Raw genomic sequence first — 24,630 nt, forward strand, 5'->3', positions numbered from 1 at the left:
AGTAAAACCAAGAAAATTTTGTTTATCATTTGCTATGATAGATTATAAACAGACAACTAAACACCGGTGAGAAAGACAGAAAAGACAACAGCACTCAAAAGCCTTCAGAGGTTTTGGTCTGCCCTCGTTCACTTAGTTGAGACAGGTGGTGAGTCCAACTACACTTGTTCCAACGGAACCCAACGAGGGGACAGCCACGGACCGACCGACCGACCAACGACCTGCTTGGCAATAATCGTGCATGAGAATTCAAACACAAAATGTTACGGGCTTAATTATCCACAATCAAGTATGTTATGTATTAAGCTGTCAAAACTACACACAGAGTTGGACAGTGACAACAGGTGACGAAAGGACACTGCCTGAAATGACGTTAGTGGCCAGGGCAGGTAGCTTTAACACTAACGGCCACAAGGCAGAAAATACCGCTGGTGCACTTGAATTGTAGTCAATAACTATAGTTAGTTCCACCGCATGGAGCTAAATTTCAGCAATACAAACACATGGCGTTGCTCACGGGAAAACCTCCCTAACTTCGAATCACCGAAACGGACCACACAATATGAATGGACGTCCTGGGTCGGTGACCACGAAGTTCATAGCGATCGGACAGCTCCACACACGCTCCGACTCTGCACTGGGACCGCCAGTGGATCCAGACGACTGCACCGTGCGGAGATAACTTCCATGGTCCGCAGCAACCGACGGACTACCCTCAGAATGCTGACAACATCTAAAATAGTCATCAGTGGAAATAACACCGACTACACGCACAACCTGACAAACACTACACAGAGACCTGAACGATACCCACCAGTAACTAAGCACTGCCGGCCGGAGTGGCCGAGTGGATCTAGGCACTTCAATCTGGAACCACGCGACCGCTACGGTCGCAGGTTCGAATCAAGCCTCGGGCATGGATGTGTGTGATGTCCTTAGGTTAGTAGGTTTAAGTAGTGGTAAGTTGTAGGGGACTGATGACCTCAGAAGTTCAGTCCCATAGTTCTCAGAGCCATCCAACTAAGCACGCACGAAGACAAAACGGAAGTCGATGCACACACACACACACACACACAGCCGACTCATGAACGATCGGCGAGCCAAAACGCGGTCCGGTCTGGTAGGCTGACGACCCAGCAAGACTTTGGCCCAGATCAAGAGATGCGTGGCGGCAATGGTCGGACGAGACATGTCGACGCAGACCTCAAAGCTCCAACCCGACTGCACTAGTGCCGCATTGCATCTCCCGACTGGCAGGTCCGGTCTGAACCCCAGAGGCGTACCAACTGACTGGCAGCCCGAACTCGTTACTCGAATTGGTTTACGACAGACAATGACTGGGAAGTAATAGCAGTCGAACAAAGATACTACGAGAGTCGATACATCGATACACGCTGCTAACGCCGCTCATGGTCAGGCAAAGCAGAAACTCAATGACAGTAGTAATATAAATTAATGTAGTGAGGTGCAAGTACATTAAAACAGGGTGGAAAATACATAATGGCGGGAACACGAGCCACGCAAGGCTCATTACTCTTTTAGATATTCATAAAATTCGTAGTTAGCTTTAAGTATTTTAAGACGATTAGATCATTATCTATTCAGCAGCGAGAGAGATCAATGTACACTGATGAGCCGAAAGATTATGAACACTCGCCACGGCAAGACAGAATGCCACCTCGTAGGGGTTTATGGACACGTGCTGCGTTAAGGAAGGCATATAAAAGTAGCAACGAGGAATGGTTAAATGCTATAGCGAAGATACGGGCCGCAAATGGGGAAATCCGCTTACATAACTGAAGTTGACAAATGACGGATTGCTGATGATAAATATTGCAGGGTGTATGGTCGTGGCCCATGAAACTCTTTTGTTACTAACGTTTCATCCTGAACTGTGATGGACGTCTTCAGATGCGTTGCCTCAGCTGAGACTTGCTGATTAACGATCGGACGGCTCAGAGCGATACAGGTAGTGTACAAAAAGGGGTGTCCCCGGAGTTGTTCGTGATAATCAGAGATGACCCTTATCAAAAGATAATATTTAACTACAGGTTGTCGGCTTTTCAAAGATAAAAAACTGTTTAACGCTTCTGTGTAGGTACCGTGCATATAGTTTCATGGTCTCCTGTTTCCTCCTAAAATTATTAAGCCATGGCTCAATGTTAACATGTTGCGTCGTCAAATGCATTACATTTCTTGTTACACGAAGTCAATGGTTGTGGCCAGACAAGCCGTCATCGACGCGAACCACTGATCTAGAAACGCAGGCGCCACGGGGCGCACGTTAATGGAGTCTGTATTACGCGGTGGGGGACATTCACAGAGGATTAGATGGGCCCTATGGTAGTATTCGAAAGCGCCACGACAAGTGCAGACTACGTTAACAGTATTGCGGACCGCTACCATCCCTCCGTGTCTGATGTCTTCCCCACGCAGTAATGGCATCTTCGAGAGAATAACTGTTCATGCCTCAAGTCCAGAATTTTGATACACTGGTTTGAGGAGCATGACAGTAAACTAATTGTGGTGTCTTGACCAGCGAATTCGCTTGATATGAACCTGGTGCAGCACCTCTTGTGCGTTATCTGGTGCCAGCTCCACGCCCACAACACAGACGTCCCTAGTCTACGGGATCAGCGTGATCTATGCGTACCACCAGAAACGTACCAAGGGCTTGTTGAATTTATACCTTGTAGAGTTGCTGGTGTATTACATCATTCAGGTGGACTAACGTTATGTTAATCAGTTGGTTACAGTGTATTGTTTCATCAGTGTATGCATACATTGCTCTGAACTGCAAGTAACATCTTTACCTTTGTAGATCGTTGTTGTCTACAAAGTACTTAACTTAGTTTTCGCAAAGGATAGACGAAAACGATAAGGTCGCTCCTCCTCTGCCCCTCATTCATACAGAGCGTGTCAGTCTTTTGTACACGATGCAAGTGTTGGGTAAATCCACCATAGTTAAAGCAAACACAGAATATTGTGGTGAAGAGTTCTCTGTGATAAATCACGAAGTCGTATAATGGACATGCAGGTGTCAAATTGCATGTACAGGGTGATCCATAAATGTTTGCGACACACTTGGAGGGGTTTCAGATGGAGTTTCGAGGGACATATCGAGAATTGGAACACGTGTAGAATTTGCAACATTTCTGAGACACACTGTAAATTTACATGGAGTATTATTTGAGTCAACGAAAATCAAAAAAGGTCAAATGGGGGAAATTTTTGTACAGTGATGGGAATGAGTGTCTTGAACAACACACTAAAAATCCGTATTGGCGGATTGTGAGGGTGGAAGTGGGGGAGGGGTATTTAAATGTCACTTTGTTATGTTTTACTTGAATCTACGTCTACGTAGATACTCCGTAATCCACGGTACGGTGCGCGGCGGAGGGTACCCTTTACCACTTTACTCATTTCCTTTCCTGTTATACTCGTAAATAGAGCGAAGGAAAAACGACTATCTATATTCCCTCCGTATGAGTCTGGCAGCAGAATCCTTAAATTCTCGAAAACCGCAGTTCCTAGCTAGGATGTCTGCCGCTACAAAACTTAGGTAAATATACTAAGAAAACCGTCCGATTAAATTTTTCATAGGACTACCAGTCTCCGCGTTGCATGGGATGGAGAAACCACAGATAATTACAAATAGTGTTTTAATGGAATAAAATTAATTGTGTTAAATTAAGTGGATTAAGAAGGTATATTCGGAGTGTATAACATGTCTAACTGGAACAGAGCGTATTAAGAGATACATTGTGTTTTGGGTGCTGAATCCGGTTCGGAAGTAGGACAGGGCTGGAGGCTGGTAGCGCAGAGAAGGTAGGTCACCGAATTGTGGCTATGCATTTCCGTGCTACAACGGACTCCAAGCGGGAGAAGGAGCCGGTGATTGCCATTCTGTCTACGCCTCTATTACAGGGTTGTTCACAAAGCTATACAGACCCTCTGCAGTGACGGCCGCTGTGGCCGAGCGGTTATAGGCGCTTCAGTCTGGAACTTCGCTGCTGCTACGGCCCCATGTTCGAATCTGGCCTCGGGAATGGATCTGTGTGATGTCCTTAGGTTAATTAGGTTTAAGTAGTTCTAAGTTCTAGAGGACTGATGACCTCAGATGTAATGTCCCATAGTGCTCAGAGCCGTTTGAACCTCTGCAGTGCAGCTTCTTAATCACTGAAACCGAAGTGTGTACACCTGCCACGTGGGGCTCTTTTCCCACATAGTCTGTTAACATTACAAGGACTACAGATGTGAGTTACTCATAATACTCAACCAAATACGCCTATGTATAAAACCTACGTAAATCTCTGCACATTGTTCCACAGTGCTAGAAAGGAAACTGTTCCTTTGGCGTCATATACGGAAGCTGTAAGGTTTTCCGGGGAATTCAAAGTCATATCTTTGTTGTGAGCTATCGAGAACTTGTATGCATTCAAACGTGTGGTTGAGAAATGTTAAACTTGTCTCATTAGTTACCCGCTCCCTGCTGGAGACGGCTGCTGGCACTCGTAGCACCTGCAGTGTCACGTCAGTTGACGTACGAGCCACGACCTGTTTGTCTCGTAGGCCTCGAAGTCGCTACTTGCGACGCAGTGGGGTACATATGGTAGGGAATCACCTGCTCGCTCTTGCATTTACATACGCAAGAAGGAGGGAAACGCACGACCAAATCCGGCGACAAAACTTCCCTCGCATCTGTCTCGGCCACCCACTCCTCCATTCCGCTCTGTTACCACAAGTTATCGGTTAATAATGCTTTAATGTACTCACGCGTGGGATGTATGTACTCCGTCTTCAGGCCACGAGAGTTGCGGATGCGGCTAGGAGGGGCGTGGGGTCAGCATACGGCTCTCCCGGTCGTATTGTTGACAAATGCCGCTACTCTCCGGTCGAACAGCCCTTCAATTGGCATCACGAGGCTGAGTGCACCCCGAAAAATGGCAACAGCGCATGACGGCCCTTAAACCACTTCATTTAATAATAATTTTATACTATTGGAACACTAACTTTAATAAACCGTTATTAAACCATCTTCTGCCACGCGGAAACTGTCCTAGAGAAAAAGTGAGTAAGGCACTATTCGAAGGAAATTTAATGTGGTCTAATTTTGTACTAGGCCAGAAGCAGCGGTTTTCTAGTAATTCAAGGAAATCTTAAGAAGATTACTTTAAAAAATGACCCCTAACAGCCACTGATATGCTCAATCTCAGCCAGTAGGAAATTTTGTTGTTCGTGACATTCCGTCTTTCCATTGTACAGAGATTAGTGACTGCACGGTTCTTCTGTAATTTTCGCTCGTTGCCTGGACTATAATTTGTAGAGAGAGGAGTTGTTTGTCAAACAGTAGTCGGCCTCTCAGCAACAGTGATCACAGCTACTCGTGGCGAACCTGAAAGGTATCTCATGAAGCTGCATCTTTCACCGTTAGTTTCTCTTTTCAATGTTGCCAGCAATGAGGCTTCACGGCGCTGCCATTCGGGTGACAAATGGAGCCGGCGGGGATTTCGGAAGGCCTCACTTACTATCCGAGGGCGCGCGCTCTTGCCGAGTGAACGTCAGGAACGCTGGACGCCTGGTGGGACATCAAAGTTGCCCGGGTTGCCACTGTACGTGTTCATTAACTCTTATCTCGCATTCTCTCATTTAATTTATGAAGCGGAGTGTAAGCGAGACTCGTTTGCTGTTACAAACGAAGCACAGGCTATCCACATTTTTTTTTTTACACGCTGCTGTAGGCATTTCCACTTTCGTAGCTGACTTAAGTAGACCCACAGATTTAAATATCAGCTTCATTGAACATTCAGCTTTACACTGGATCCAAATTATTCTTTGGCAATATCAATTCTTTTATCATGAGGGTGGTATCACTAACAACATTTAGAACCTCATTTAAAAAGGAAAATCGATAGGTTGAAGTTATATATAGTGGGAATTAGTGAAGTGCGGTGGCAGGAGGAACAAGACTTTCGGTCAGGTGAATACAGGGTTATAAATAGAAAATCAAACAGGGGTAATGAAGGAGTAGGTTTAATAATGAATAAAAAAATAGGAGTGCGGGTAAGCTACTACAAACAACATAGTGAACGCATTGTTGTGGCCAAGATATACACGAAGCACATGCCTACTACAGTAGTGCAAGTTTATATGCCAACTAGCTCTGCAAATGAAGAAACTGATGAAATGTATGATGAGATAAAAAATATTATTCAGGTAGTGAAGGGAGACGAAAATTTAATAGTCATGGGTGACTGGAATTCAATAGTGGGAAAAGGGAGGGAAGGAAACATAGTAGGTGAATATGGATTGGGGCTAAGAAATGAATGAGGAAGCCACGTGATAGAATTTTGCATACCTTAATCATACCTAACACTTGGTTTAAGAATCATGAAAGAAGGTTGTATACATGGAAGAACCCTGGAGATACTTAAAGGTATCAGATAGATTATATAATGGTAAGACAGAGATTTAGGATCCAGATTTTAAATTGTAAGACATTTCCAGGGGCAGATGTGGACTCTGACCACAATCTATTGGTTATGAACTGTAGATTAAAACTGAAGAAACTGCAAAAAGGTGAGAATTTAAGGTGATGGGACCTGGACAAACTGAAAGAACCAGAGGTTGTACAGTGTTGCAGGGAGATCGTAAGGGAACAATTGACAGGACTGGGAGAAAGAAATACAGTAGAAGCAGAATGAGTAGCTCTGAGGGATGAAATAGTGAAGGCAGCAGAGGATCAAATAGGTAAAAAGACGATGGCTAGTAGAAACCCTTGTGTAACAGAAAGAAATATTCATTTTAATTGATGAAAGGAGAAAATATAAAAATGCAGTAAATGAAGCAGGCAAAAAGGAATACAAACGTCTCAAAAATGAGATCGACAGGAAGTGCAAAATGGCTAAGCAGGGATGGCTAGAGGACAAACGTAAGGATGTAGAAACTTATCTCACTATTGGTAAGATAGATACTGCCTACAGGAAAATTAAAGAGACCTTTGGAGAAAAGAGAACAACTTGTATGAATATCAAGAGCTCAGATGGAAACCCAGTTCTAAGCAAAGAAGGGAAAGCAAAAAGGTGGAAGGGGTTTATAAAGGGTCTATACAAGGGCGATGTACTGGAGGGCAATATTATGGAAATGGAAGATGATGTAGATGAAGATGAAATGGGAGATACAATACTGCGTGAAGAGTTTGACGGAGCACTGAAAGACCTGAGTCGAAACAAGGCCCCGGATGTAGACAACATTCCATTACAACTACTGTTGGCCTTGGGAGTGCAGTCCTTACCAAACTCTACCATCTTGTGAGCAAGATGTACGAGACAGGCCAAATACCCTCAGACTTCAAGAAGAATATAATAATTCCAATCCCAAAGAAAGCAGGTGTTGACAGATGTGAAAATTACCGAACTATCAGTTTAATAAGTCACTGCTGCAAAATACTAACGCGAATTCTTTACAGACGAATGGAAAAACTGGTAGAAGCCGACCTCGGGGAAGATCAGTTTGAATTCCGTAGAAATGTGGGAACACGTGAGGCAATACTGACCCTACGACTTATCTTAGAAGAAAGACTGAGAAAAGGTAAACCTACATTTCTAGCATATGTAGACTTAGAGAAAGCTTCAGACATTGTTCACTGGAATACTCTCTTTCAAATTCTGAAGGTGGCAGGGTTAAAGTACAGGGAGCGAAAGGCTATTTACAATTTGTACAGAAATCAGATGGCAGTTATAAGAGTCGAGTGGTATGAAATGGAAGCAATGGTTGGGAAGGGAGTGAGATAGGGTTGTAGCCTATCCCCGATGTTATTCAATCTGTATATTGAGCAATCAATAAATGAAACAAAAGAAAAGTTCGGAGTAGGAATTAAAATCCACGGAGAAGAAATAAAACTTTGAGGTTCGCCGATGACATTGTAATTCTGTCAGAGACAGCAAAGGACTTGGAAGAGCAGTTGAACGGAATGGACAGTGTCTTGAAAGGAGGATATAAGATGAACATCAACAAAAGCAAAACGAGGATAATGGAATGTAGTCGAATAAATTCTGGTGATGCTGAGGGAATTAGATTAGGAAATGAGAGACTTAAAGTAGTAAATGAGTTTGGCTATTTGGGAAGCAAAATAACTGATGATGGTCGAAGTAGAGAGGATATAAAATGTAGACTGGCAATGGCAAGTAACGCGTTTCTGAAGAAGAAATATTTGTTAACATCGAGTATAGATTTAAATGTCAGGAAGTCGTTTCTGAAAATATCTGTATGGAGTGTAGCCATGTATGGAAGTGAAACATGGACGATAAATAGTTTGGACAAGAACAGAATAGAAGCTTTCGAAATGTGGTGCTACAGAATAAAGCTGAAGATAAGATGGGTAGATCACATAACTAATGAGGAGGTATTGAACAGAATTGGTGAGAAGAGGAGCTTGTGGCACAACTTGACTAGAAGAAGGGATCGGTTGGTAGGACATGTTATGAGACATCAAGGGATCACCAATTTATTATTGGAGGGCAGCATGGAAGATAAAAATCGTAGAGGAAGACCAAGAGATGAATAAACTAAGCAGATTCAGAAGTATATACGTTGCAATAAGTACTAGGAGACGAAGAAGCTTGCACAGGATAGAGTTGCATGGAGAGCAGCATGAAACCAGTCTCAGGACTGAAGATCACAACAACAGCAACAACATTCCTTCTATTCTGCCCGATGACTATGCTATTACCGAAATTGTCACTTTTCCTAAAAGCGCAAAGTCTTTAGAGCCATCCGTCCGAGGATAAACTCCGTTTCATATGTACATTTGTTGTACATATGTTGTATTTATAAGGCGAAGACTGGAAAAGGGTCTGTCACAGGCGTATAAGAAAATTATTTTCAACTGTGAAAACCAGTGATCGCTACATTGGTACGTAGATTGAAATCGGGTCTGGTTCGTCTTGACTCTCGCTGTGAGTTAAGCAGCACAGGAAAAGATCTGATACTCTTCTCTGATACACTTTTCTCATCGTCATCATTTATAATTTATACAGTAACCATTACATTCACTGTTTCAAAAATGACCGGTATATTTGAAACGGCAATACAAATAAACGAGCAGCGATAGAAATACACAGTTTGTTGCTATATGCTTGGGACAACAGTACATTTTCAGGCAGACAAACTTTCGAAATTACCGTAGTTACAATTGTCAACAACAGATGGCGCTGCGGTCTGGGAAACTCTATAGTACGATATTTTCCACATATCCACCATGCGTAGCAATAATATGGCGTAGTCTCTGAATGAAATTACCCGAAACCTTTGACAACGTGTCTGGCGGAATGGCTTCACATGCACATGAGATATACTGCTTCAGCTGTTCAGTTCTTCCTGGATTCTGGCGGTACACCTGGTCTTTCAAGTGTCCCCACAGAAAGAAGTCACAGGGGTTCATGTCTGGCGAATAGGGACGCCAATCCACGCCGCCTCCTGTATGTTTCGGATAGCCCAAAGCAATCACACGATCATCGAAATATTCATTCAGGAAATGAAAGACGTCGGCCGTGCGATGTGGCCGGGCACCATCTTGCATAAACCACGAGGTGTTCGCAGTGTCGTCTAAGGCAGTTTGTACCGCCACAAATTCACGAAGAATGTCCAGATAGCGTGATGCAATAATCGTTTCGGATCTGAAAAATGGGCCAATGATTCCTTTGGAAGAAATGGCGGCCCGGACCATTACTTTTTGAGTATGCAGGGACGATGGGACTGCAATATGGGGCTTTTCGGTTCCCCATATGCGCCAGTTCTGTTTATTGACGAAGCCGTCCAAGTAAAAATAAGCTTCGCCAATTAACCAAATGCTGACTACGAAGGCTTTCCCGGCGTAATAATTGATAATATTCTTCTCGGGTATGCAGCCGGATCATAACGTCTTCATGACACAATATTTCCGCGGTCCAACTGGCCGCCATCTTCAGGTGAGAGTGCTGGTGCACCAGCACTCTCACCTGAAGATGGCGGCCAGTTGGACCGCGGAAATATTGTGTCATGAAGACGTTATGATCCGGCTGCATACCCGAGAAGAATATTATCAAACCAAATGCTGCCCACATGCATATCGCCGTCATCAATCCTGTGCACTATGTCGTTAGCGAATGTCTCTCGTGCAGCAATGGTAGTGGCGCTGAGGGGTTGCCACGTTTGAATTTTGTATGGATAGAGGTGGAAACTCTGGCGCATGAGACGATACGTGGACGTTGGCGTCATTTGGACCGCAGCTGCAACATGGCGAACGGAAACCCGAGGCCTCTGTTGGATCACCTGCTGCACTAGCTGCGCGTTGCCCTCTGTGGTTGCCGTTCGCGGTCGCCCTACCTTTCCAGCACGTTCATCAGTCACGTTCCCAGTCCGTTGAAATTTTTCAAACAGATCCTTTATTGTATCGTTTTTCGGTCCTTTGGAAACATTAAACCTCCGTTGAAAACTTCGTCTTGTTGCAACAACACTGTGTTCTAGGCGGTGGAATTCCAACACCAGAAAAATCCTCTGTTCTAAGGAATAAACCATGTTGTCCACAGCACACTTGAACGTTGTGAACAGCACACGCTTACAACAGAAAGACGAATTACAGAATGGCGCACCCACAGACTGCGTTGTCTTCTATATCTTTCACATCACTTGCAGCTCCATTTGTTGTTGAAAATTGTCGTATATATATATATATATATATATACGACATACATTCATAAACCACACATTATGATCACTGCCCACCACGATGTTGGATGCTGCTAGGTGTTGTTTGCGAGTACGTGAAGCCGTAACAAATCTATGTAAGCGGATACGGACGGGGTATCACCCTGGCGAAGTAAGGAAATTCATTGCGATAAGCCACTATGACAAAGGGTAGATTATTATACGCAGAGCCTGCGGACGAGTATCTCGAAAACGGCGAAGCCAGTATAATGTTCGCGTGCTATTGTCGTGAGCATCTACGGAAAAAGGTAGAAGGACAGTGGAGCTACCACCAGGCGCCAAATATTTGGACGCCCACCACTTGTCACAGAAACCGGGATTCTGAGGTTTGTCTGCTCTGAAAACTGGGATAGAGGGTTTCTCGTGGCGTCTCTGCCGATAGAGTCAAATGCTTGTGCACGCACTAGTGTTTCGGAGCAATCCGTTCTTTGTACATTGCATAACATGGAGCTCCGCCACAGACCACGTGTTCACATGTTGACCCACCCATATCGTCAGTTACGATTGCAGTAGGCATGGGACCATCGGCATTCGACCGCCGATCAGCGGAAATGTGTCGGCTCTTCGGGTGAATCACATTTTTGCTACACTAGGCTGATGCTCGTCTCCACAAACGCCTTGAACGTCGGCTCTAAGCGTTCAGCGTGGTGGGAAGTTGATGGGAGTAGTATTATAGTGTAGGAGACGTTCTCCTGCGCTTGCATGGGACCTGTGGTAGTAACTGAAGACAAGCTGACAGCTGCGAACCACCTGCATCCTTTCATGGTTCAAATGGCTCTGAGCACTATGGGACCTAACATCTATGGTCATCAGTCTCCTAGAACTTAGAACAACTTAAACCTAACATACCTAAGGCCAGCACACAACACCCTGTCATCACGAGGCAGAGAAAATCCCTGACCCCGCCGGGAATCGAAACCGGGAACCCAGGCGCGGGAAGCGAGAACGCTACCGCACGACCACGAGCTGCGGACTTTTCGTGCTTAAATTCTGTCACTTGTTTCATTTATCTATTGTTAGTTGTTTTTACGCTCGCCATCTTGATTGTATCTCTGACGAAATATTACACATATTGTCCATGTAAATCTTATTAAATAATACGTAACGATAAATGAAAATCATTGAATAACCTTCTTCATGTCAAGATTACGTTTTAATAACTCATCTCATTAATCAAACGATGAGTTTTTGCCGTCAGAATTAGTGGTTGTTCGCGATATATTGAGCTGCAGTTGTGGCAATCTCATTGAGGTAATTACTATTTATATTTATTACATGGAATCGTTTTTTATCGTGACTAAGTCTTATTTGTCAGTGAAAACAGAAATTGGTGGACTTAAAAATTTCGTGGCCACAGAATTTAAACAAAGCCAGCTAATTTAATTTCTTAGTTGCAGCGTGAGAGAAAGATGTTATATCGTAAAATGTTTGTTACGATAAATTTCAACACGATATTCAATCTCACCGAAGTGATGGAATTCTATGTGATCTAAAACCACAGCAAGTCTTTTGACAATATTTAACCTGACAGATTCTTCGTATTTCTTTCTCCCCTGTGATCGAATGTAGTGGATGGACACCGACGGCCCTGACAGGGCTGTTAATGTGGAATAATTTGTTATGGTGTATACGTAATTCTATTCAAAATTATATACAGTATGTATCTGATGACTGTTTACCGTGCAAGGTGGCCCAGTTGTTAACACAGTGGACTCGGACGGTTGTAACCCGCGTCCTGCCATCCAGATTAGATTTTCCGCCATTTCGCTAAATGGCTTCAGGCAAATGCCGGGATGGTTCCTTTGACTGGGCACGGCCAGTTTCCTTCCCGGATCCTAGCTTGTCCTCCGTCTCTAATGATTTCGATGTCGACGGGACGATAAACACTAATGTCCTCTTCCTACATTCAGCCCTTACAGCGGCCTCGGTCAATCATGAGGCACCTTAACTTAGTAAAGACATAATAGTGAAATACACAAACAACTTTAATAAATAAATTGAGAACATTAAAGGAAAAAAAAAAGAAAACATGATTCTGCACGATAATGCAGCAACGAGCTATAGATTAGTCTTGTTTATCAATTTATTCCAACCACACAAAAAAATACATTCCGAGTGATGTTTGTTATTGAAAACAATACGGGAACGAAAAATAAAACTCATTAATTTTGCAGTGCAATTGCTCGTAAGCAATAATAAACGTAATCAAAAGTTACTTAGCCATGCACAAAATCGCTTAAACTACAACAAAGTCCTGAAGTTCAATCAGCACGTGCAAGTCCTTACACAATAACGAAACTCAAAAAGGGGCCATAATTTCAGTTACAGTTAGCCGTACTGTGACTCAATGCCGACTAGCAATCAGAATCTCAAACATTTTTACGTCCTGATCTACGGTACATGGAAATATTTCTAAGTAAGGAATAAAATTTAAGTCCAATCGAATCACCGGTCACACAAAACATACCAAAACCTATCTCATCGACCAAGGGACGGAAACCAAAGAGCACGAATCCTGCTCTGCTTCCATGTTTAAAGCCTTCATCATGTAATCCTCTGTTTGACCAATGTGACAACTTACAGCTTGATCACCATTCGTAAAACTCTACATATTGCAAAGTTTTTACTTTTCAAACATTTATAACACTGTGAACAGAGCAATATTTCGTAATTGTTAAATGTGTATGTGAACTGGATATACATCCCGATGTACTTCTCTCCTGTCTCTGTCCGTCTCCCGCTCCCTCCTGTCTTTCATTATACCCTCCTCTTCCCCCTCTCTATATTGAATTCCCGACCCCTCTCTGACCAAACTCTCTCCCCCTCCCCCTTTAGTTCACCTTGACACTTTTTTTACTGTAACAGACAACGAAACCTTCATTGTGAAATAATGTTCCGTAAAAGAAATGGGTTAATCGATTGGCGCCATTGGTATAAGCCGTAAGGTGTATAAGAGATCCCCTGTTGCTGCTGGATCTGTGAGAGTAGTGCGTTCAATGACAGTACTTCACATGGTTTTTATCTTCAAACGGGAAGCATTACAAAATTTCCAGCGATTCAGATTTTGTAGTTGGATTCTAAGCCCATAGTCTATAAATTTTGCGTTTCTGTTTTTGTTAAAACCGACTACGTGTAAGGAAAGAACAGCACCAAATTTGGTATACAATTTTTGTTTAAATTTACTTGTAAGTGGAAAGAATATACACTCCTGGAAATGGAAAAAAGAACACATTGACACCGGTGTTGAGACTCACCATACTTGCTCCGGACACTGCGAGAGGGCTGTACAAGCAATGATCACACGCACGGCACAGCGGATACACCAGGAACCGCGGTGTTGGCCGTCGAATGGCGCTAGCTGCGCAGCATTTGTGCACCGCCGCCGTCAGTGTCAGCCAGTTTGCTGTGGCATACGGAGCTCCATCGCAGTCTTTAACACTGGTAGCATGCCGCGACAGCGTGGACGTGAACCGTATGTGCGGTTGACGGACTTTGAGCGAGGGCGTATAGTGGGCATGCGGGAGGCCGGGGGGACGTACCGCCGAATTGCTCAACACGTGGGGCGTGAGGTCTCCACAGTACATCGATGTTGTCGCCAGTGGTCGGCGATAGATGCACGTGCCCGTTGACCTGGGACCGGACCGCAGCGACGCACGGATGCACGCCAAGACCGTAGGATCCTACGCAGTGCCGTAGGGGACCGCACCGCCACTTCCCAGCAAATTAGGGACACTGTTGCTCCTGGGGTATCGGCGAGGACCATTCGCAACCGTCTCCATGAAGCTGGGATACGGTCCCGCACACCGTTAGGCCGTCTTCCGCTCACGCCCCAACATCGTGCAGCCCGCCTCCAGTGGTGTCGCGACAGGCGTGAATGGAGGGACGAATGGAGACGTGTCGTCTTCAGCGATGAGAGTCGCTTCTGCCTTGCTGCCAATGATGGTCGTATGCGTGTTTGGCGCCGTGCAGGTGAGCGCCACAGTCAGGACTGCATACGACCGAGGCACACAGGGCCAACACCCGGCATCATGGTGTGGGGAGCGATCTCCTACACTGACCGTACACCTCTGGTGATCGTCGAGGGGACACTGAATATATGCACGGTACATCCAAACCTTCATCGAACCCATCGTTCTACCATTCCTAGACCGGCAAGGGAACTTGCTGCTCCAACAGGACAATGCACGTCCGCATGTATCCCATGCCACCCAACGTGCTCTAGAAGGTGTAAGTCAACTACCCTGGCCAGCAAGATCTCCGGATCTGTCCCCCATTGAGCATGTTTGGGACTGGATGAAGCGTCGTCTCACGCGTTCTGCACGTCCAGCACGAACGCTGGTCCAACTGAGGTGCCAGGTGGAAATGGCATGTCAAACCGTTCCACAGGACTACATCCAGCATCTCTACGATCGTCTCTATGGGAGAATAGCAGCCTGCATTGCTGCGAAAGGTGGATATACACTGTACTAGTGCCGATATTGTGCATGCTCTGTTGCCTGTGTCTATGTGCCTGTGGATCTGTCAGTGTGATCATGTGATGTATCTGACCCCAGGAATGTGTAAATAAAGTTTCCCCATCCTGGGACAATGAATTCACGGTGTTCTTATTTCAATTTCCAGGAGTGTACCTGGAAGAAACAATTTGTTAAATATCCTGATAACGAAGTTTGACTGCGAGACAGAAAACGAAACAGCATAGCATTTCCGAAACAGCAAAGATCGTAAATCTTTCGCATGCCGCCGTCGTTAAAGTTTACCGTGCATGGAAAAACGGTGTTATCCAAAACAAGCGCTGAGGCAACTTTTGCGTATCGCACGCCATAGATGACAAGGGCTAACGATGGCTAGAATACACACTGGTCAGCCAGAACGGTATGACCATCGATATAAATCCGCCTAGGCAATATCAGCATCACGTGGCAAGTTGCATGTGGTATCGGTGAGCGTGCTGTCTGTGTGTAGAATGGGGTAGGGGCACGGTCTAGGCTATCTCAGTCTAGCCGAGGAGAGATTGTGCTGGCTCGGTGGCTCGGCACGAGCGTTTCGGGAACTGCACGGCTTGTGGGGTGTTCGATGAGTACTGTGGTGAATGTCTTCAACACATGGCGAAACCAACGTCAAACAGTGTCCATACGTCGAGGGGTTGGGCGGCCAAAACTTATTACGGATGTTAGGCGTCACAGTCTCGGCAGACTGGTAAACTGGGCAGGCGGTGAAATGTCGCGAAGAGTTTAATGCTGGGCAAGTAAAAGTTTGTCTCAACGCACAGTGCACCAAATACTGCTACCGCTGGGCCTCCGCAGGCGACGACCTATGCATGTGACAATTTTAACACCACGACATCGGCAACTACGCATGATACGGGCACGTGGCCATCGGTGCTCAACGTTGGCGCGGTGGTAGAACGTTGCATGGTCCGATGAATCCTAGTAGCTTCTTCATCATGGCGATGGGAGGGGAATAGCCCCTTGACACCTGTACTGTGAGAAGGAGAGAAGCTGGCGGCGAGTCCTTCATGCTCTGAGGAACTTTCACCTGGGCATCCATGGGTGCATTGGAGCTTATGCAAGTCACATGACACCCAAGGAGTTTCGTACACTGGTTGCGGACGACCTACACCCCATCATGACGATAATGTTTCCCAATAGCAGTGGCATTTTTCAACAACATAATGCGCCATGACACAAATCCATGAGTGTGATGGCGTGGTTCGAGGAACACAGTGGCAAGTTACAGTTGATATGCTGGCACCCTAACTCGCTAGATATGAACATTTGGGATGTGACTGAAAATGGCGTCAGAGCTCATTGTCCCCCTCCCCGGAATTTATATGAATTAGATGATTTATGTGCCCAGATGTGGTACCAATTCCCTCCAGCGACCTACCAAGGCGCCATGCTTCCACGCCACGACGCGACGCAGCTGTAATCCATGCTGAAGGTGGGCATACTGGCAATTAGGTAGGGGGTCATCATATCCTAACTGATGATTGTTGGTGCAACTGTTGTGCAACTTGCCGTCCTGAATGAACCAAGCGACTACCAACAGTGTCGCCTGAACGACGGTTCAGTGAACCGGTGCTGCGTATGGGCCTCTACAGCAGGCGGCTGGTCTGTGCACCCATGATGACTGCTGTTCATAGGCGACGAAGGCTGGTATTTGCACGCCATCACAGCCAACTGGACGTCCACTGAGTAGCAACAGGTGGTCTTTTCAGATAGGTCATGTTTCATGCTCTGTCTGTCGGGTGGCCGTTGGCGTGCACAGAATGAAACGTATGGAAGCAAACACATTCAGGTACAAGTGGAAAGTCCAGGCTGTCAGACGGAGTGTTATGATCTGAGGAATGTTTTCTGGCATTTTCTTGGTACTCTCGAAATACTGGAAAGGACGACGGATGAACACAAGTACGCATCTATCCTCAGCCGCCATGTCCAGACCTACATGCAATTTGTTTTTCCTCAGCGCGGTGACACTCACCAGCAGGGCTATGTCACTCGCAGTTTACGAACATGGTTTGTAGAAATCCCAGGATTTGTGTACGCTACTCCTCTGTCTACGATACTTCCACGATTTAAACCCAATTGACAACCAGTGAGCCCACTCGATTGGACCATGTGTCCTCAACAGAGAAACCTTGCACATCTGGGTGCGGCACTGGTTTCGGTATGGCTCCACATCCCAGTCCTTACCTTCTAGATCCTTATTGACTCCCTTGCTCTACGTCCCGCAGCGGTACACGTTGCAAAAGGTGATTATTCTGGCTTCTGTCATTAATGTCACTCGACGGTGTAATGTGATATAGCATTTCAAACTTTTTTATTGTGTCAAAGACAATCATGGAGTGAAGAGAAAAAAATGGTTCAAATGGCTCTGAGCACTATGGGACTCAACTTCTGAGGTCATCAGTCCCTTAGCACATAGAACTACTTAACCCTATCTAAACTAAGGACATCACACACTTCCATGCCCGAGGCAGGATTCTAACCTGCGACCGTAGCGGCTGCGCGGTTCCATAATATAGTGCCTAGAACCGCTCGGTCACTCTGGCCGGCGAGTGAGCAGAACATTGAAGGGACAATGGATGAAGTATTTTGAGATAGAATGGGTTATCTAAAAGCTGCAGTGGTCTTTACTGTCTCGCAAATTACCTTAGAAAGTATATCTAAATAGTCAAGGACAAATCAAGTAACTTCTAAGGAAGTGGCATTAAGGGACGTTTGGAGCCGTACCCACTTGCGCTATCACCACAACAAGAAAAAGGGGTAGTCGATCGTAGGTCAATGCGGGAGAGCGGACTTTTTGGCTTACATTTGAAAGATGTCCCAAGCACAAGATCCTTCATCCACACATAATCTGAAGCATAATGTCAACGATGAGACGAAGATGGCTGGAATGACCTGGTTATACGGTTTTCTATTGGAATTTCCACAACATTTTCGATATCAAGAACTATAGGTTTCAATGAAGTCTGTGGACACCATTTTTTGTTGGAATACATATATTACAAACATATATTTAATTCTTATAATATATACAATGAGAAGGCAAGGAATAACAACTGTAACACCCCATCAAAAAAGCTCTTGATTTACGAAGGAAAAAACATGTTCTTCCATTGGGATCAGTTGAGCATGATGCTTCAGTTACCACAGAAATTTGTATTCATGCCAACAACGTTTATTTTTTCTCGAAAGAAAGAAAATATTTAGCTCTTAAAAGAAGCACCATCAGGTACTTTTCCTCAGTATCATCCTTCTGTATGGATGTAAACTGATATTTTTTGTTCTGGTTTCGAAAATTTATTGAATTTTCTAAGTCGTACGCAGATAAACCACTTCTCTTGATTTTGGACGGGTCCATCACACAAACGACGAGCATACATCTGATCAGCTAGACCCGAAAAAACAATGGTACTTTGTTGAGCTTGCCACCACATTGTTTGCACAGAATGCAACTGCTGGGCGTGGCCTTCATGGTTCCTTCGAGCATCTATTGTCAGCAGGAAGTTCGTCAATGGCTTGTAACAAGTTGTGAATCAGGCACCTAAACTGTATTGAACTGCTCTTCGTAAAGCAGGAGGAATAAAAAATGCAGTAAATGGGTTCAAGAAAACATGAATTTGTCTACCCAATAGAAATAATTGTTCTAGATCATTTGTTTGCCGCTTATATAACCACACACATAGACCTGGCCCTCTAGAGGTAACTAAAATTCCAGGAGAGAACCTATTACCAGAAAAAACCCTGCTCTAGAGGAGGAGCTACATCCACAACCAAGTCCCATTCCAAAAGAGGACGCAGCTGCAACAGCAAACCCCTCACCAGAGTCCAAGAATAAACCTGAAACTCTAATAAAGCATCGGTCTCTTTTGGAAACCAGGCTGTTGAATCGTTTACGAATGAGCTCTGTCGCTCTGAAAGTTTGGAACCACAAGCTTTTGGGTGTGACACCTTGACTACATCGCCGGTATTTGCTATATCATCCAAAGATATAATTCCACCACCTGCAGTTGCAAACAAGAAAACAGAAAAATGGTAAAACAAGATGTATAACGCTCATTTTAACATCTTCATCCAATAAAATTGGAAGGTCAATTAATAGAACAGGACAAAATATATCAGAAAATTTTGTCAATGAAGAGAAAACAGCTTTTAGGAGACAGAAAAGCAGTAGACAATGATCATGTGAGTGAAGACGATAAAAACAAACCAGACACGAATTTCTTCTATTCTGACGGCATATTTTTAAACTCAGAAGAAGTAGAAAGTTAAATTCATTGCGGAAAATGTCTTTGCTGTGTCCACGAAGAGTGTTGTAGAGTGGGTGATGAGGGTTGTAGCTTTATATGTAACTTTTGTGACTAATAGTGTTAATCAAATTATATTTCAATAATCATATCTCCAACTTTTCCACTGAAAAGTTTGAATTTTGTTACATTCCCATAAAGTTAGTATGTGCATCTGCTCTTACGCCGGATGGCGTGACTTTTTATATAAAAAAAATCTTTCACTGAAAGAATACTGACTTTTGAGGAATAGTAAATTTTACCCAATTAAACAATGAATATTTTTACTGATTCCGGCAATCTCTAGGGGGGAACAGTTTAGCTCTAAACGACGTTCGAGTATTAGCTAGCCGATTTCACTCCATTTTCGACTACCAAAGTTCACAGTGAACTGTTAATCGGTGCCGAGGCTGCGTAGAAGTTGTAGACGATAGATCTTCGCTCACGCTCAGTGACTGTGAATCATGGCATACTCAAATGCGTTAGTAGTAACAAACCATCACCCACTGTCAGACTGCATAAGCTGACAGAAGTCCCAACAACGATTACGTCCGATTTCTACAGACAAGCATCGTGGCGCCAAACTGTCGCGGAGAGACAGTGATCAAATAATTCGTTGCTCTGCAACTGTGGCGTTCTCTCGAATAACGATTTAACTGAAATGCAGTACGATCGATATACAAAACGTCAAATGCTTTAAATAGTTTTTTATATCTTTCTAACTCTAATTTTGAAAGAAGTCTGGATGGCATTCGCCGCCTTACTTTTTGAAGATTTTGGAAGTAAAGGTAAGATAATTGAGCTTTATCTGGAAACACAGTAAACAAAAGCCTAAAGCTAGCCGAAAATGTCAGATACCAACAAAGAAATGACATCACGTCCATCCTCTATACACCAGCGTGTCTTCACGAAAGTGCGTATGTAACTAAATATGTCCGTTAAGCTATGTTTGCTCGATACTGTGTCATAAATGACCTCAAAAAACAACTTACTGCCGTGCTAACGTTACCAGCGACTAGTAAGGGCACAGATATTCGTACGGCTTTCCAACATTCGCTTATTGAAAGAGAAATAGATACAAGCAAAACTATTTAAGTGACGACTAGTGGTGATCCCAGTGAGTGAAGAATGGCTTCCTTAGTTAATTCCAAGCAGACATAGGACATTGTGTTCCTGAATTCCCCTCCATAATACTTCAGTGAGCCTTGTGGGCAAAGTATGGTTTCGTTTCCCTTGATAACATAATGGTGTAGTCACAAAATAGTGAACCTTGTATTGCTGCAAACCTTTTATGAATGAAAGTACAAACTTTGTTTGATAAAGTGGAATCGGTGTGCAATGGCTTAGTTATGAATACCAAAGTTTCCTAGTTGAGCCACAGCAACGCACAGTACTTCAATGATTTGTGGATTGTCCGTCAGAAATCAGGCAGTATTTTACAAAGTGTTATGTGGCTTACAAAACCGTTGTCCCCCCCCCCCCCCTTCTGGGGGCTCTCCACTATTTGACTTGTTCATGCTTGGCTAATTCGGGGCCCCAACCTTTGCAGTATTTTTCCCTTCTATACTACATGTCTGTCCTTCAGCTATTCTTTTCCCCCTCCCTTGGAGAACATGTCTGGAGACTTTTGGGAACGTTCTGCATTCTGTCGCTGACGTACGAATAGTCTCACTTTTATTCTTGGCTCCCTTTTCCTTTCTTTGTTTCACTCCTCCTTTCGTTCTTCCGCTTCGGCGTTTGAAGATCCTCTTTTTTCTTCTTCTTCTTACCTGTGCGCTCCTGAAGGCCGGCCCACGTGTCTGATGCGTAACAGGTGACTGGATAACGCTTAATTCCCAGCCCCAGGTTGACAGGTATGGTTCGTACGTACCCCCTGGTACAGGTCAGGCCCAGGGAGGGGTGACTGCCTGAGCTGCAACCTTCCCAAATTGCCGATTGGTCCGTCTATCAGATGTTCGGGAGGTGTGACCTGAGGTGTGAACAATCACCTAAGGTGGGTGTCTCCCTTTGTGAAAGGAGCCCGCCATCAGAGACGCTGGCAATCATGGGGGACTTTCTCCCCATGAACCACTCATCTTCCAAATCGACGTCTACAAAACGTAAACGTAATGAGGCTATTGATTCGAAGACCCTTCCCGCTGCACGGCTGTTTCTTGTGGTCTCACGTACTGAAGACAGTCAGTCCTTCGTCACGTTCAATCCGTTTATTAATCAGAAAGGTGTTGATGGAATTGTTGGCCCTGTGAAATCCTGCTCTATTTTCCAGAATGGCACTTTGCTTTTGGAGACAGCTTCAAGTTCTAAAATACACCTGCTAGCTACCTCGCTTCTCCACAGCTGCCCTGTTTATGTCGAGTCCCACAGAGCTTTGAAATCTTCCCATGGTGTTATTTACAACCGGCCGCTGGGACCGAGCGGTTCTAGGCCCTTCAATCTGGAACCACGCGGCTGCTACGGTAGCAGGTTCGAATCCTGCCTCAGGCACGGATGTGTGTGATGCCCTTATGTTAGTTAGGTTTAGGTAGTTCTGAGTCTAGGAGACTGATGACCTCAGATGTGCCATAGTGCTTAGAGCCATTTGAACCAATTTGTAATTTACACTGGGCTGCTTGACGGTCTAACCCAGGCCGAAATGCAATTTTTCTGATCAGGGTATCATTGCCGTTCATCGTGAAATGAAGACGATTTATTCCTCCTCAGTGCCCACCTGCTCTCTTTTCTTCACCTTTGATAGGGCGGTGCTGCCGTCCAAGCTCAAAGAAGGCTATGAAATTATCACGGTCCAGCCGTACATTCTGAGCCCGATGCACTCCTACCAATGTCCTCATTTCAACCGCACTAAAACATCTTGTCGACGCCCAGCCAAATGTGTAACCTGTGGCAGGCATGCACACGATGGCGATTGTCCGCCTCCTTCTCCCTGCTGTATCAACTGCAATGGCGAACGTGCCGTCCCCTCTCGGCACTGCCCCGTGTATCTAGATGAGTGACCTGTCCAAGAGATTCCGGTAAAGGCAAAAGTGCCTTACCCAGTAGCTCTCAATTTACTCGCTAGTCGCAAACCCTGTGTTCTCCCGTCTGTCACTTGTTCTTGTTAACCCTCGCTTCATGAAGGACATGACCACGCAGACATGCGACCTCAAATTCAGTTGTGAAATCGCCCAGTGTCAAGGTAGCATCGCGATCCCCCCGTCCCGCTGTGCAACAAACCGCCAAACCCTTGCCTCAAGGGGCGAAGCCACCGACTACACAACCAGTACGCAGGAAAGAACAGAAGATTACTCCTGTGAAGACTTCATCCGTCCCTCCAACCAAACAACACGCTAGTTTTCCTGTAACCGGAAATGCTCGAAGAAATCCGCTAAAGGCAAACGGTCTTCTCCTTCGCCAACTTGAAGATCCTGTTCGACGGTGTCGCCACGTGCTACCGTAGCCTGTCAGTGCTCACCACCAGCAGTTCTTCAGCGTTGGACTCCTCGGACAGTCCGCACAAGCAAGCAGATACTTCTGCAGTAACGACTCTACACAGCTGTCACTTGGCAGCAGCCAAGTCTACACCCCTCCTCATGACTGTCCTTCAATGGAACGTTCGTGGCCTTGGGTCCCACAAAGAGGATTTACAGCTGCTTTTAGCATCGCAGCATTCCATTCTACTCTGCCTCAGGAAACGAAATTGCGTCCTCACGACCACTTTGAGCATTCGTTTTGGCCTCCCCCTGACGTCGACATTCTGTCTCATGGGAGCGTCGTGCTGCTCATGCACGTTGACCTCCACAGTCAACCGATATCCCTGACTACCAGTCTTCAAGCTGTTGCAGTTCACCTGCCTCACTTTCTTCCTCTGTACCATTGATGTACCTCTGTCCTTCGATGTCACCACGGCAGACTTCCTTCAACTTACTGGGCTGCTACCTCCCTCGTTTTTCTTACTTGGGGACTTTAATGCACACCGTCCTCTCTGGGGTTCTCCCAGGACCTGTCAGAGAGGTTCCCTGTTGGCTGCCCTTCTTAATCCACTTCTTCTGCCTTAACACTGGAGCACCCACTTTCTTTACCTATTCCCATTTGGACCTATCCTTTTGCTTGTCCATCTATTGAGTGGTCCGTTCTTTCTGATACCTTCTCGAGCGATAATTTCCTGTGTGCTCTTTGTTCGCTGACTCGTACCCCATCCGCATGCACGCCCAAATAGCAGCTTGCTAAGGCTGACTGGAAGCTTTACTCGTCCCTGGCGACCTTCGAAGAACACGACTTCCCCAGTTGTGATGTCCAGGTGGACTATCTCACTAACATTATCCTTACTGCTGCAGAACGTTTCATTCCTCGCACTTACTCTTTACCACGTCGTGTTACAGTCCCTTAGTGGAATGGGGCATGCCGCGATGCAATTCGCACACGGAGACATGCTCTCCGCGTTTTTAACCTTCATCCTACGATGGCACACTGCATTCATTGTGGACAGATGCTTGCAAAATGTTGTCGCATCCTTCGGGATAGCAAACAAGCTAGCTGGCTTTCATTCTCTAGTTCTTTTAACAGTTCCACCCCTTCCTCTGTCGTGTGGGCCAACCTCGACGGCTCTCTGGGCCCAAGATCCATTCCCCAATTTCCAGCCTGACAGTATCAGGCTGTTATTGTCGACCCTATTGATATATCCAACACCGTGCGACACCATTTTGCTGAAGTTGCGAGCTCTTCGCACTGTCACCCTGCCATCCTCATTCGGAAACGAGCGGAGGGGCTCGGATGGTACCCTTCTCAAAATCGTGAGTGCTACAATGTCGCCATCACTATGAGGGAGCTCGATCATGCTCTCAATGCATCCCAGTCTTCCACCCCAGGGCCGCATGCCATCCACATTAAGATGTTGTAGGAACTTTCTATTGTGGGCAAGAACTTTCTGCTTAACACGTACAACCGCATCTGGGCAGAGGGCACATTTCCCGGACGATGGCGTGAAGCCGCCGTCGTTCTCAACGTAAGCCCGCAAGGAAAAAACCCTTCCTTCTAGCTACCGCCCCAGTTCTCTTACCATCTACGTTTGCAAGGTGATGTAATGTATATTCATGACCGGCTTGTGTTGTGGCTTGAGCCTC

This window comes from Schistocerca gregaria, chromosome 7, assembly GCF_023897955.1.
Source record: "Schistocerca gregaria isolate iqSchGreg1 chromosome 7, iqSchGreg1.2, whole genome shotgun sequence".
NCBI classification, from domain to species: Eukaryota; Metazoa; Arthropoda; class Insecta; order Orthoptera; family Acrididae; genus Schistocerca; species Schistocerca gregaria.